General features: G+C 39.5%; 1 long non-coding RNA gene across 4 annotated transcripts; it reads right to left on the bottom strand.

Annotated features, from left to right (window-relative positions):
- Positions 1 to 2534: 2534 nt before the first annotated feature.
- Positions 2535 to 13192, bottom strand: LOC145423372 (uncharacterized). Of its 4 annotated transcripts, XR_013904424.1 has the most exons (5): positions 12179 to 12318; positions 11952 to 12059; positions 4056 to 6102; positions 3730 to 3866; positions 2535 to 3643 (listed from the first exon to the last, which is right to left on the bottom strand). It is a non-coding gene; the product is annotated as an uncharacterized LOC145423372 (long non-coding RNA). The 4 variants fall into 4 exon arrangements; XR_013904423.1 differs by lacking the exons at positions 11952 to 12059; positions 12179 to 12318 and adding an exon at positions 13056 to 13192; XR_013904422.1 differs by having other exon boundaries at positions 11952 to 12311.
- Between the last annotated feature and the right edge of the window lie 239 nt (positions 13193 to 13431).

Genomic DNA, 13431 nt, shown 5'->3' with positions numbered 1-13431 from the left:
GAGAAACCCTCTTCATTGAAGAGGAGATGTGGAAGCCCTACGAGGAGGAGTTTGAGAAGCACAGGATCACTTTTACTGTAAAAATCAAAGGAAAACAAATAGTACACATAAAAAAACCAGAATAAATATATATAGATATAGATATATATAGATATATATATAGATATAGATATAGATATAGATATGTATATATATATATAGATCTATATATATAAATATAGTTCATTTGTTTTGTTTGTATTTTTTAAAATGTTCAAGTTGCTATGTTCATTCATTTAAACAATATTTAAAAGTTATAGTTTCAACTGCATTCTTATGCTAAGTGTTTTTTAATCTGATAAAATCTAATAAATAGCTGAAAATGCATAAAGCAGTCTCATGTTTATTAAATGAAACAGAAGACATGGTTTATAAAACACTCTCTAATGTACAGTTACATTGCATGCTCTGTACAGAGCTTAACAGACTTTTTAAGCACTTAAAACCTTCGATAAAGAACACTCCTGTAGGCCAACAACTGCCTATCTGTATGTTCAACATCATATAATACTGTTTTTATGTGTGTTTTTTAGAAGGCTGAAAGATTATATATGTTTTTCTTAAACAGTTTGAAAACATTAATAACAGTCAGTTTCAGTTTCCCTAAGTGCTGTGGTGTATTAGCTTCTGTGCTGGCTGAAGCCTATCAGGGCAAGTCCATTTAGCTCAGAATTCATATGATTACTACCAGTGTTTATTAGAGTAAAAGAAATAAATGTGAGAAGAACATGTGTAGTTTCTTTTAAAAAGCCTCATGGCAATGGGGATAAAGACCGTCCTGAACCTCTGAGTCCTGCAGTGCAGTAAGATGACCCTCTCACTGCAGTTCATCTTGTCCTGTGAGGATGCTTAGGTGGCTGTATTTATTGTTCTCCATTTTAGATTACAACTTCTTCCTCATCTGCTCTGCACGATGTCTGACTGACTCAACATCTTTGCAGACTGTCCTGCATTGTTTTGTTTTGTTTTTAGGTCTGGTGAACTCTTTACCACCTCCTTGGTGTTGGTGTTCAGGAGAAGACTGTTGTCATTGCTTCAGTCAGTTAAACAAATCTATACTAGAAAAATTTGCATTTCCTGCGAAAATGCAGTGTGCATGCTGTAAAGCTGAAGCTGTCTGCTGAAAATAGTTGAAAATAGCTGAAGAAGCTGAAGAAATCAAAGTCAGTGTTTAAAAAGTTGTTGAAATTTTAATAACTTTGCAGAACAACATCAAGTTAGCAAAAATGTAATAACTTATCAGAAATGCAATAACTTAGAAGAAACATAACAATTCAGCAGAAATGTTGTAGTTTACCAGAAGCTACAACTTAGCAGAAATGTAATAATTTAGTCAAAAATTAATAACTTGGCAGAAATATTACAACTTACCAGAACTGCTATAATTTTGCAGAAATGTAATTATTAGGAAAAAAATTTATACAGATAACAGCTGAAAACGATGAAGTAACCTCAAAGTTACTTGTTTAACTGTGAAAAATGACCAGAAACATTAGAAAAGAAAGAAAACCAATTCAATTCAATTTATATAGCGCCAAATCACAACAAAAGTCACCTTAAGGCGCTTCATAGATACAGAGAAAAACCCAACAATCATATGACATATGACCCCTATGAGCAAGCACTTTGGCGACAGTGGGAAGGAAAAACTCCCTTTTAACAGGAAGAAACCTCCAGCAGAACCAGGCTCAGGGAGGGGCGGCCATCTGCTGCGACCGGTTGGGGTGAGAGAAGGAAGACAGGAATACCAGCCAGCAGATAAACTGATGTGAAACAAAACCAAGGTAAAATTGCAGAATTTACACAGTTGGTGAAATGTAAAAATGGCAACATAAAAACCCCAAACAAACAAACAAAAAAAAAACCAAACAACATTTAGTTAATAAATGCACAAGATGATTCGATGATAAATATGGTACCAATCTACAAAATACTGTCGAAATGAAGTCCACATTGTGATATATTTCAGGTGTGGAGAGTCACACAGCTAAACAATCGATGTGCATATTTAAAGAATCAAATAAAGAACATTGTTGTGGAATAAATTACAGTGAATAATAATCACTGCCCTGCGTTAGAGAGTGACTTATGATGAGGTATTAATTGGCTTAACTTTACCTCTAACAGCTTTTCAGATAGTGCTGTGACCAGGGTGAAATCCATCATAAAGTAACTGTAAACAGTAGAACCATTAGCATGAATGTTATGGTTCTACCCTGATCAAAACTCAAGTCTGCTGTTTGACCTGATATAAAATGATAAAGAGGAACACATATAAATGACCTTTATGAACTTTTCAAAATGACTTTATATGTCTGACCCATTATCTATATATATTAGAGCAGATGTGGAAAACCACTGTTAGACCTACTCTATACTAACACAAACACAGTCAAAAATTCATTGCTAGTGTGACATGTGGTCCTTTTTGCCTTTGGCCAATGATATGCTGGTTACTTGGACCAGTTTAGTATTTGCTGTCACAGAGGAATGTTAACCATAAATCCAAAAGACAAAACTGAAAAAATATGTTAATTGCAAACATGTTTTTGCTTAGTAAGAGGATTGAAATTACATGGAAACTGTCACCTTAAAGCCTCATTGTAAATATCATCACAAACAGATGTTTTCCACACGGTTAACAAAGCTCCACCACATCCAATCACTGCATATAAATCTAAAAGAAAACAACAACAAATAAAATGTAATTAACACAAGTGAAGTCTAAGGAGCTTGGAAAGAAAAGCGTCTGGACTTCTTTGAGTTCCTTGAAGACGTTTCACCTCTCATCCGAGAAGCTTCTTCAGTTCTAAGGGTCAATGGTGGAGAGTCCCAGATTTAAACCCAGTGGGAGTTTCCCCCCAAAGAGGGACAAAGAACCCCCTGATGATCCTCTACCTAATCACATGAGCCAAGGTGTGAAAGTGGGTGTGGGTCCCAATCAGCCAGGGTTTCGGGTGAGCTCATTGTGAAACCTGGCCCCACCCTATCATGTGATTTCCCGAGGTCAGGAAATCACCCACGCCCACTCCCAGGATGTGAGTGGACGTTACGGTGTCTGGGGAGGGAACTCAAAACTGGATTATAGATGGCAGACAGTTGGTGTCATAAACCACCGCCTCTGTTTAAAGATGGTCGCTCACAGTGGACGTAAATGGCTTCTTTCACTCCTCCATCTGTCCAAAATGTGAACATTGGCATCCTCAAAGACTGACCTTTGTCCTTTAGATGCAGATGAACTGCTGAGTCTTGTCCCGTGGAGGTGGCTCTTCTATGTTGTGCCATGTGCTTGTGAAGTGGCTGTTTGGTCTCTCCGATGTAGAAGTCCAGGCATTCCTCGCTGCACTGTACAGCGTACACCACATTGTTAAGTTTGTGTTTAGGAGTTTTGTCTTTCGGGTGAACCAGTTTCTGTCTGAGTGTGTTACTGGGTCTGAAGTACACTGGGATGTTGTATTTGGAGAAAACTCTCCTGAGTTTTTCTGATACACCGGCTACATAGGGGATGACAATGTTGTTGTGTCTGTCTTTCTTATCCTCCCTCGCTGGTGTCTGATGTTCTTTTCTGTGAAGCTGGAATGCAGGCACACTGGACGAGCTTATTCTAAAAAATACAGAAAAAGGAACATTTTATTTGTGTTAAGGCCTAAAAACTACAAATAAGTTATACAATGAACAATATTGAAATACCTTATAGGTGCTGCAGGCCATATAACCAGAATCCAGAGCAATCTCACACTCACATGATGGTGAGGAAAGACATGAGCTCTGCAGTGAGGTTTGAATGTCTCAGTTGGAACACTGAAGAACTCAGAAGACAGCAATACCTGCACAGAGAGACAGAGTAGAAAAAGCATAGATTTGTAATCCATAATGTGAATTAAAACTCAAAAAGTGTCAACAAGTATAATCATTTGAGTGTGGAATTATTTATGCAATAAACAGGATTTTAATTAATTAATTGAATTAAAAAACACTGACATTTGTTTTTTTAAATCAAAAATAAAGAATCATACCGCTCTCTGCTCTGAGGATCACTGAGCATCTCTGACAGGAAATACAGTTTCCTCAGTATGAGTCATCATTGATGGTCTCAGAGGTGTGTAGTGTGGTAGCATGATGATGGTCTCCAGATCAGGCAGGAGGTCAGGTGATGGGTGTGTCATCTTCTCCATTGAAGACACACTGGTATGGCAATTCATAACACAGCAGTCTCCTTGTGGCATGTAGTTATCTGTGCAGTCCAGCACTGATGGATCAAGTTTGGCTCAGCAGTTCATGAAGATGGTGTCTGAAAAAATATATCTAACAAAACACGTGCTTATAACACCACCCACCCAGCTCAGCCCCCAAGTGTCTATGTAATGCTGGTATGGGGTGTCGGTTACTAAGTCTAATTAGTGCATCAGAAAGCGGGGGCTACACCTAAAGCCCACACTTTTTGATGTCTTTGTTTATTAGCAGCTTTTTCCAGCTGCTCAGAGAATTCTGACTTGGCCTTTATCCACCCAAACCCAAACCCACCCGGATAAAGGCCAAGTCAAACTCACACACCATACCAGCATTACATAGACACTTGGGGGCTGATCTGGGTGGGTGGTGTTAAACTGTAGTCGGGAACTTTCAGAAAACTATCCATTTACTTCTAAATCAGTTTTTATACATATTCTGTAAGCTGTACTAATGTTTTTCTCTACATAATGTATCATTATAGACATCTCTGGTAGCCTAAAGATAGTTTATAACTTTTGACATTTTTTACCTGTAAAACATGATAAGCAAAAACTCATTCATCACAAAAACTTTTGATTCTACAAAAGCTACTATAATCAAGAAAATATAATTGTCTGTATTTATTCATGTGACCCATAATAAATACCTGCATTTATGTGGGATTTATTTATTTACTATTTCATATTTTCAAGCCCTTGGAGGGGAAGATCTCGTTTGTTGAGCTACATACGTCACAGTAAAAAGATTTAGTCATTTAAAACATGAGAATAAAAGAAATGATGTTGGTTTAATAAATGTTGCAGCACATTTCAGATCAGAGGTGCATGATAGCAGATGTTCTCTGCTCTGCATGAAGTTCAGCAATGATTTGGTGAAATGATTAATAACATTGCAATAAGAAAGGGTCTTCTGACAGACAGAGTAGGGAAGACCCTTTTTTCAATGAAAAATCTTTTTCATGCTCTACAATCAGTAAACTCTGTAACAAACATGATCTGTAATTGTTTCAAAACTCACCAGACGACTTCATGATTGGCTCGAGGACAGGACACAAAAGACAGGGTTGTGGTAACTGTAATATGATCTCAGAACACCTGAATACAGACATTTCTGTGGCTGAGAAATAAAAATGAGGTCAAGCAGGGTGTTCTTGTCTGTAGTGCCAGAAGTGATCAGCTGTGAATACCCTCTCGACTGAAACTGCTCCAGAATCTGTTTTCTTCCACTCTGCAACTGGTTCTCATTAAAATCTCCACACACAATTATTGGGTGACAGTCCATTATTTCAAGTGAATCTAAAAGACTTACCAGGTTTTGCATGAATGGTGTCAAACTGTAGTCAGGGGGTCTGTACACAACAGCAATGAGTGCAGGGAATGGAGCCTGAACCTTCAACACTAAAAACTCAAGATCAGTGACATTATGCAGATACTGTTTTACCTGAACCTGAAAATGATTCCTCAAATACACAACAACTCCCCCACCACTTCTGCTGGCCATGTGAGGAAAGTTTGTGTAGGAAACATGTCTGTTGCGTTTGAACATGGTGTAGCCATCCAAATGAAGACTGTCTGCAACAAAGGAGCCTTGAAGGTGAGACTCAGTGAGACACAAAACATCTGCTAAACACATTTCATGATGACTCTTGATGTCACTGATGTGAGATGGCAAACCCTCCGTATTGTGATGGATCAGTGTAAGAGTGTCAAGTCTGCTGGCTGTTTCTCTGACCTGAAGAAGAGGCATCATTTCCTCAACACTGGCTTGTCTCATGGTTTGGAGCGCTGCAGTTACCTCGGGATTGGCGTAAATCTTTTTCTCATCCAAGTCCTGCAAATAGAGTCCACTGAGAGACGTCACCCTGCTGAGAGCAACGTAAGCCATACCTGGTTCAAAAATGTTCTTCATTGAAACTACAGCTGTCTGTGTTGTAAGACCCTGAGTTTTGTGAATTGTGCAGGCGAATGCTAGCTTTACAGGAAACTGTCTGCGTACTGCTCCTTTAAACTTCAGACTCTCCTCTGCTCTCTCAATGTAAACCAGATCATCAGATGCTGCATTAGCACTGCGGTTGTGTCTCATAGGCTGCCGGTTGTCCATTCTGAGCCCCAGTTTAATTATGTGTCCATCATTTTCAGATCTCACCACCTTTACCAGTATACCAAAAGCACCGTTGACCAAACCGTTTAGTGTGTCCAAGTTTCTGGTCAGCATGACTCGAGCTCCTTCAGCAACATTCAGAGTGTCAGGTAAATCATTTCTCCCACCTGTAAATGGTTTGTCTCTTCGTTCCATTCTGCCTGTACATTTATCCTTCTGGAAATCGTCTGCATTGATGATTATGATGTTTGAATGAAGCTTCTTCAGGGTATCTGTGTTGTGGGATTCCACATTCTTGTTGGTGGCATAAATGTGTAAGACCTCAGTTGGACATTCTTCTGGTGCAGTCACAGCCTGTGACAACAAATCTCTGTCGCACTGAGAAAGCTCATCTGTCTTTTCTTTCACTCTAATCCTGTTCAGCATCTCTGCAAAGGCCACATCATCTTTCTGACGCATGATCTCGGTTAGAGTGATCATCTGAAAATGTTCCTGCCATAGGTCAATCTGTTCTGGATCGTAAACACAGAGAGGTTTAGACTGTCGCACTGGTGGCAGCTGGTAAAAATCTCCAACAGCTAAAACTGACATTCCACCAAAAGGTCTCTGAGTGCCTTTGATTTGTTTCAGTCTTGCATCCACATAAGCAAAAAGGGGTTTTGAAACCATTGAAATCTCATCAATAACAATAATTTCAGCATTCATCAGCTCAGATCTGACTTCATCCAGTTGGTTACCAAGTCCTTGAATGGGTGGTTTCAGACTCCTGGGTAGTTTCAGTAGAGAATGTAATGTAGAGCCATTGATAGAAAAAGCTGCTGTACCGGTAAATGAAGTCAGTAAAACAGTTGGATTTGATATGTCAGCTTCTTCTGCATTAGCAGGCAGTCTGCTCAGGATCTTTGATGCTTCAGAGTGAATACACTTAATCAGGTGTGACTTTCCAGTTCCTGCACCACCATTGATATAGAAGAAAAATGGATCTGGGTTCAAACCACAAACTCGCTGAATACACCAGTCTCTTATGGCATAGAACACGCAGGCCTGCTTCTGGTTCAGATTCTGATACATTACACGTACCACGGCTGGATCTACTGCAGGTTGTTCTCTGATGGCTCTGATCTCTGTTACAGCATCAGACTGACGACTGTAGTCGGGGACATTCTCCTGTTCGTTCTCATCATCAGAATGTCTCTCAGGAAGATTCTCATCACATTGCAGCGTCACAACTTCAGATTCAGGAGCCAGATTACACCATTCATCAATCACAACATCCCTATTTTGTTCAAACTCTTCCAGTGCACTCTCAATATCCTCAGAGTTCTTCTCATACTTGTCTTTATTTCTTTTCACAACCCTTTTCACAGACTCACTGTGGTCTGAACATGGAAGTCGTACAAAACCTGAGTTGTAGAAGGACTGATAGGTTTGGAACCCTTGTGGTTTCAGTTCCTGCTCTGATCTGTGTGGAAGGTAAAGTCTCAACAGTCGACCATAATATTGCTCAGGATCTTTTTCCTGTGAACAGTGGTAATATCTGATTATAGCTGGTTTATCATTCTTTCGCCTTTGTACAAATCCAAGCTGGTTTAGAAGAGGAAGCACATCTTTTCCTTCATTTGGACCACTTACCAACCTGCACAAGGCAGCAAAATCAGCCAGTGACATTTCCTCATATTCTGGGGTCTCAGGTCTGCATTTGTATTTATCACTCAAACTTGTCATCCAAATATTACAACTGTCGTGTGTTGTGCTTTCCAGGAAGCTCATGGGCCGACTCATTTTTACTGGGTTATCATCTGTTGGTACAAATACAACACTGCGGGAACATTTTTTCATTTTTAGGCCACAGACTCGAGTCACACACTCCTGTGCGCTGATTTCTCTCTTTTTTGAGTAAGCCTGCATCACAGCTCTCATTTCATCACACTCATTGACGGTGTTCTTATCAGAGTTGTCAATAACTGTCTTCAGGTATTCAGAGAGGCCAGATTCTTTCTTTGTTATATATTTACAGAGGTATTCTATACATGAATAGGCATTCAAAATGAATGAGACATCTAAATTAGAGTTCCAGGCTTCAAGCAGGTCTGGGTTGTAATTGTTGATCCAACACTCATTTGGGTCACGTTTCAGAATCAGAGCTGTTTTCTTGTTTATGTCTTGGAGGCACTGTTCATACTCATTCATTGTCAAGTTGCATCGTGACAGAATCTGCTCTATGGTGAGGGAAGCAGCTTCAGGTTCCTTCAGCAGGTTCAACAAAGGTCTGAGTTTGGCTTTTGCAGCTTCAGTGTCTGAATCCTCATCCTGTCTCACAATCATTGTTCTTGTGGCTGGTGGTTTGGGAAACCCAAATCTACAACCAGAGTTCACACTCTTAAAGCATGTCTTTGTGTGGTTTTTGCTGTGCTTTTGTAGCTCAGTGACTTTTTTGTGCAGTTCAGGTTGTTTTTCTGGATCAGGGAGTTGAGCTGAGATGTATCTGTCAACAAAGTCACAGACAGTTTGGTCGTCATCCACATCTGCTTCTACCTTTTCTCGAATCCACAGCAACATGTGTATATGTGGACTACCTCTGTGCTGGAACTCAACTCTGTAAAAGTAATCAATGATCTCACCAAGGGGCTGTGCAGGAGAAAAAAGCAAATCTCTGAACAAAGCCTCAACACGTTTATCAAACATTCGCATGGTGGTTACTGGATTTGATCTTAGAATTTCACACTTTTCTGACCAGTCCAGGGCTTCAAAATCAACCTCTTCACCTTGCTGTCTCTTTATTGCTTGAATCACTTCAGGCCATCTCATCTCAGCAGCAGAGAAAGTGACAAAGAACTGAGGTGTTCCTATTTGGCGAACCATGCTGAATAGATCTCTGGTAGTTTTCTGCCAGTAAGCTGGAGTTCCTCTGAGTGGCTGCATAAATCTGATTGCATCTTTATTTCTTACCAGCTTCTCTACTTCTGTCTTACTTTGTAACATTCCTGATGTGATTTTGCGTCCATCTTTGGTCATAGTTTTACCTTTCCTTAGCTGTATTGTCATGCTGGAATTAGCCAAGTGTATTTCAGTGACAAACTGTGAGAAAAACAGGTAATTTGTGTCTTTAGCAAATCTTGCATCAATGTTGAAAAGCCTTGACTTGAAGTAAGCACTTGGTGTGAGTTTAAGACGTCTCTTTTCATCCAGTGTATTCTGACCAGTAGGAAACTGCACAGGAAATGCCATGGCTTCCAAATGAGGAGTTCTGAAGAAGCTAACAGGATTGTTTCTTTCTGCAGGAGCCACACAATATGTGTTATCAGTGAAACAGAGAATCTCTTCTGAAATGTCTACGGGCTGCAGACAACTTTCTAGAGCAAAACCTCCATTGTTCAAATCACTTTCTGGTTCATCTGGATTTTGTTCCTCTGGTTGTTCATCACAGGATTGCATATTAATATCTTGGTCACTTTGAGACTCACTTTCACACAAAAGGGCATCTTTTTCATAGTTGTCAATTTCCATTAAATCTGCTTCATTATAATCATCACTTGCCATGCTGGCTTCATCACTGCTGTCATCATCAGGTAACGTTGGATCACAAAGCAATGCATCATCTCTGATAATAATATCTGTGTACTGTGGATGAATTTGTTTCAGTTTACGCAGAGCTTGAATGAGTTTAGACCAGGTGACAGTCTGGAACAGCTGATGGCCTTTGTAGCACAGTCGTCTTTTCAGCTTTATCCTCATGATCTGTGATTGGCTTCTGATCCTCGGTAAACTGTCAACTGTTTGTTGGACCTCAGATGGTACACACACCACATTACCACGTATGAGTCTCTGTCTCCCCTTTGGAAGAGGAATAATCTTAGCAAATGGTATGCATTTGGCAATCAGATGTCTCTCCAGAATGTTGAGATCACAAAGTTCAGCTGGAATATCCTGCAGTTCTAAACCGTTAACAGCAGCAAGCCTGGGCATGCATCCACTTTTGAGGGAACTGTGACATGTGTGACAGATATACTCTTTTTTTCTCTCAACAGGAAAGCTGCAGTGATCATGACATGCTTCATCACACACATGAACAAATTTACCAGTTAGGCACTGATGAGCTACAGTCTGGTGTTTTGAGTAATTTTCTCTTTTGCAGATTTTCACCTGATTAGGAAAAGAAGCTTTTAGACAAACAGTACAAACATAAGATGGTGCTGACTTAATGTTTGATCTGAAACGAGATATGGCCTCATTCATTAAAGTGTTCTCTGGATGACACTGTAAACTCTCAGCTGGTCGATTCATCTGGCGATATTTCCGTTTTATATTCATTGCACATCTGATATTATGCATCTGTCTGAAAGAAAAACCGTTCCAATATTTTACTCTCATTCGTTCTCTCATATTGTCCTTGTGTTGTTGCTGAAATTGTTTTTCTTCTCCATACCGCTTTGTCATATAAGATCGTTTTTTCTGTTTAAAATCTTCGCTTTTTTTATATAGGTTATATACATATGACCTCATGTAAGCTTTGTGTTTCTCTCTGAATCCAGCACAAGTTCTGTATATTCTTCTTATACGCTCTTTCTGCTTTTCTCTGAATATGGGAGACTCTCTATATGTTCTTGTTACACGTTCCTTCTGCTTTTCTCTGAATATGGGAGACTCTCTATATGTTCTTGTTACACGTTCCTTCTGCTTTTCTCTGAATAGGGGATTGTCTTTATATGTCCTTATGACACATTCTCTTTTTCTCTCTCTAATTTTAGCACTTTCCCTATACATCTTTCTTAAATGTTCTCTCTGTTTCTCCTTATAGGTAGCATTTAATTTATACAATTCATTTTTGTACATGCTCTTTTTCTGTCTGTGATCAGGATCATTACACTTCTTAGTTGAGTTTTTTTTCTTTGTCTTGAAGCTTTCATCAAACCTGTACATCTGCCTTTCTTTCTTCTTCTGATTTTCCTTTCTCTGTGGTACTTTTTCTTGGGCTAATAATCTTCTCCTTATTTTTCTCCTTTGCTGTTTATTATATTTCAGCAGTTTATCTGAGAGTTCCTCTGTTATATTAGTTAAACAGTAGGCAGTGTTTGAATCATTCTGAGGAACAGAATCTGATGTTACCTGCGTTTCTCTCACAGAGGATGCAGATGTTTCTTTTTCTAAATACTCAGAAGGAAGATGGTTGTTTTCAGTAGCAGCTGTCTCATTTGAATAATCCACTCTGGATGATGTCACTTCAGTCGTTAAAGTGTCTCTCACAGTCTTCTGTGTCTGGTCAGTAGATCTTTGGGAGTTTATTTCATGAACGGCTTCATTTAAAGCTGGTGCTGTAACAGTTGTAGCTGTTTGTCTGTATTCGGTGGTTTGATTAGCATCTCTTTGGTCAGCAGCGTTTTCACTGTGAAACTCGATGGGCTGTAGCTCATAAGTACAGCTTGGTGCGATGCTGAACATTCTGTACAAACGTTTGATCCTGTCAATCATGTCATTAAGACGTGTGAATTTCAACATAACTGCAGTTCCACCACTTACACTTAGCGACAATGGCATACCAGTAGACTTACGTGGGTGAGGATCAAAATATGCATATTCACCTGAAGTCAGCCTGCTAACAGCGATGACTGTTCCTCCCATGACTAGCAAAGCATAGCGAACGTCTGAAGCCAAACACTGTAATCCCTGTTCAAGGCTCGGAAAGTGATCTGTACCATCAAATGTGCCGTAATGAGCAAACTGAGACATGTCGACTTGATACTCGTGTGTGCGGCTGGTAACAACTGAGGGAAGTTCATCGCAGGCTAGAAACACACTGTTCACAAACCTCAGTCTGGCATCTGAATAGACGGCATGGCCTTTGTCCAACACACGGTTTAGATCTGCTCTGGTAATAAATTCATCCTCGTGTAAGAATGACAGGAAAACCAAACTGTTAGCCATGCATTGCTGATTCCGGTACTTTCCATACCTAGGAGCGGCCTGGCTTCGGGAAGCACAGACGCTACTCACTCGTGGACTTTCACTGTTTGTAACCTGTACATGAGACTGTCCTGGAGCTTGTCCATCATGCTGTGTTTGTACAGTTAGCTGGGGTTTAGTCTGGATTACCTGCATAACTTCAGGCTCTGGGACAGACACTGAGGGAACACTTCTTTTTACCACATCTGCATAAGACACTGTGGCTGTCTCTCCATCATGCTGTGTTTGTACAGTTAGCTGGGGTTTAGTCTGGATTACCTGCATAACTTCAGGCTCTGGGACAGACACTGAGGGAACACTTCTTTTTACCACATCTGCATAAGACACTGTGGCTGTCTGAACACTGCTCTGCACTTCTGTGCTGGGAAAAGCTGAAACACACACCTTTACCTGCTCACTGCTCTGAGAAACATTCACCTGTTCTTTCTGCTTTTGCCATCTAAGCTTCAGGGACTGCGACCTTTGACTTTTTCTTGGCATTTTGCTGAAGTACAATCTGGAGCTTATATGTGATTATACACAAATATAAACAAAACTGAACCTTGAAACACAGAAAAACTTATAACTCCTTAAGTTACTGTTAAATCTGAGAAATGTACTATTATACTATAAAATGTTTTTATGAATATATGAATAGATGTTAAAAAGCTGATTTGTACTCCAAACTCAAAATAAAGGAAATTCAAAGTTCTCTGGAAACAATTTGGTCCGTTTTATTGTACCTCTTTTAGAAACGGGGTTTCTTCAGCTGGATGTTCTGCAGCAGTCAGGAAACAGGAAGTCTGGGTCCTCAGGCACTTCTCGATGACAATACTGACTGAATACTTACACTGAGTGACAAAATGGGTTAGTCCTTAAATAATAATACTATAAACTTGCAGTCAAATGTTATAGCCAATGAAACAGACTAACAGACTGGATCTAATTTATTATTTATCTGAATGTATGTATTACAAAATAACCAGATTATCTTATTACAAATAAACTTATAAAAAGGTGATATTTTATACAATTGATCAAAGTAAGCCAAACTAGCAGTCCAAACTAAAGTCTAATGCAAAATTAAAATGACAAATGTAGGGCTGTGTAAGTAGTTTC

This window comes from Astatotilapia calliptera, chromosome 22, assembly GCF_964374335.1.
Source record: "Astatotilapia calliptera chromosome 22, fAstCal68.1, whole genome shotgun sequence".
NCBI classification, from domain to species: domain Eukaryota; kingdom Metazoa; phylum Chordata; class Actinopteri; order Cichliformes; family Cichlidae; genus Astatotilapia; species Astatotilapia calliptera.
This window is presented reverse-complemented; position numbering and strand designations above follow the sequence as displayed.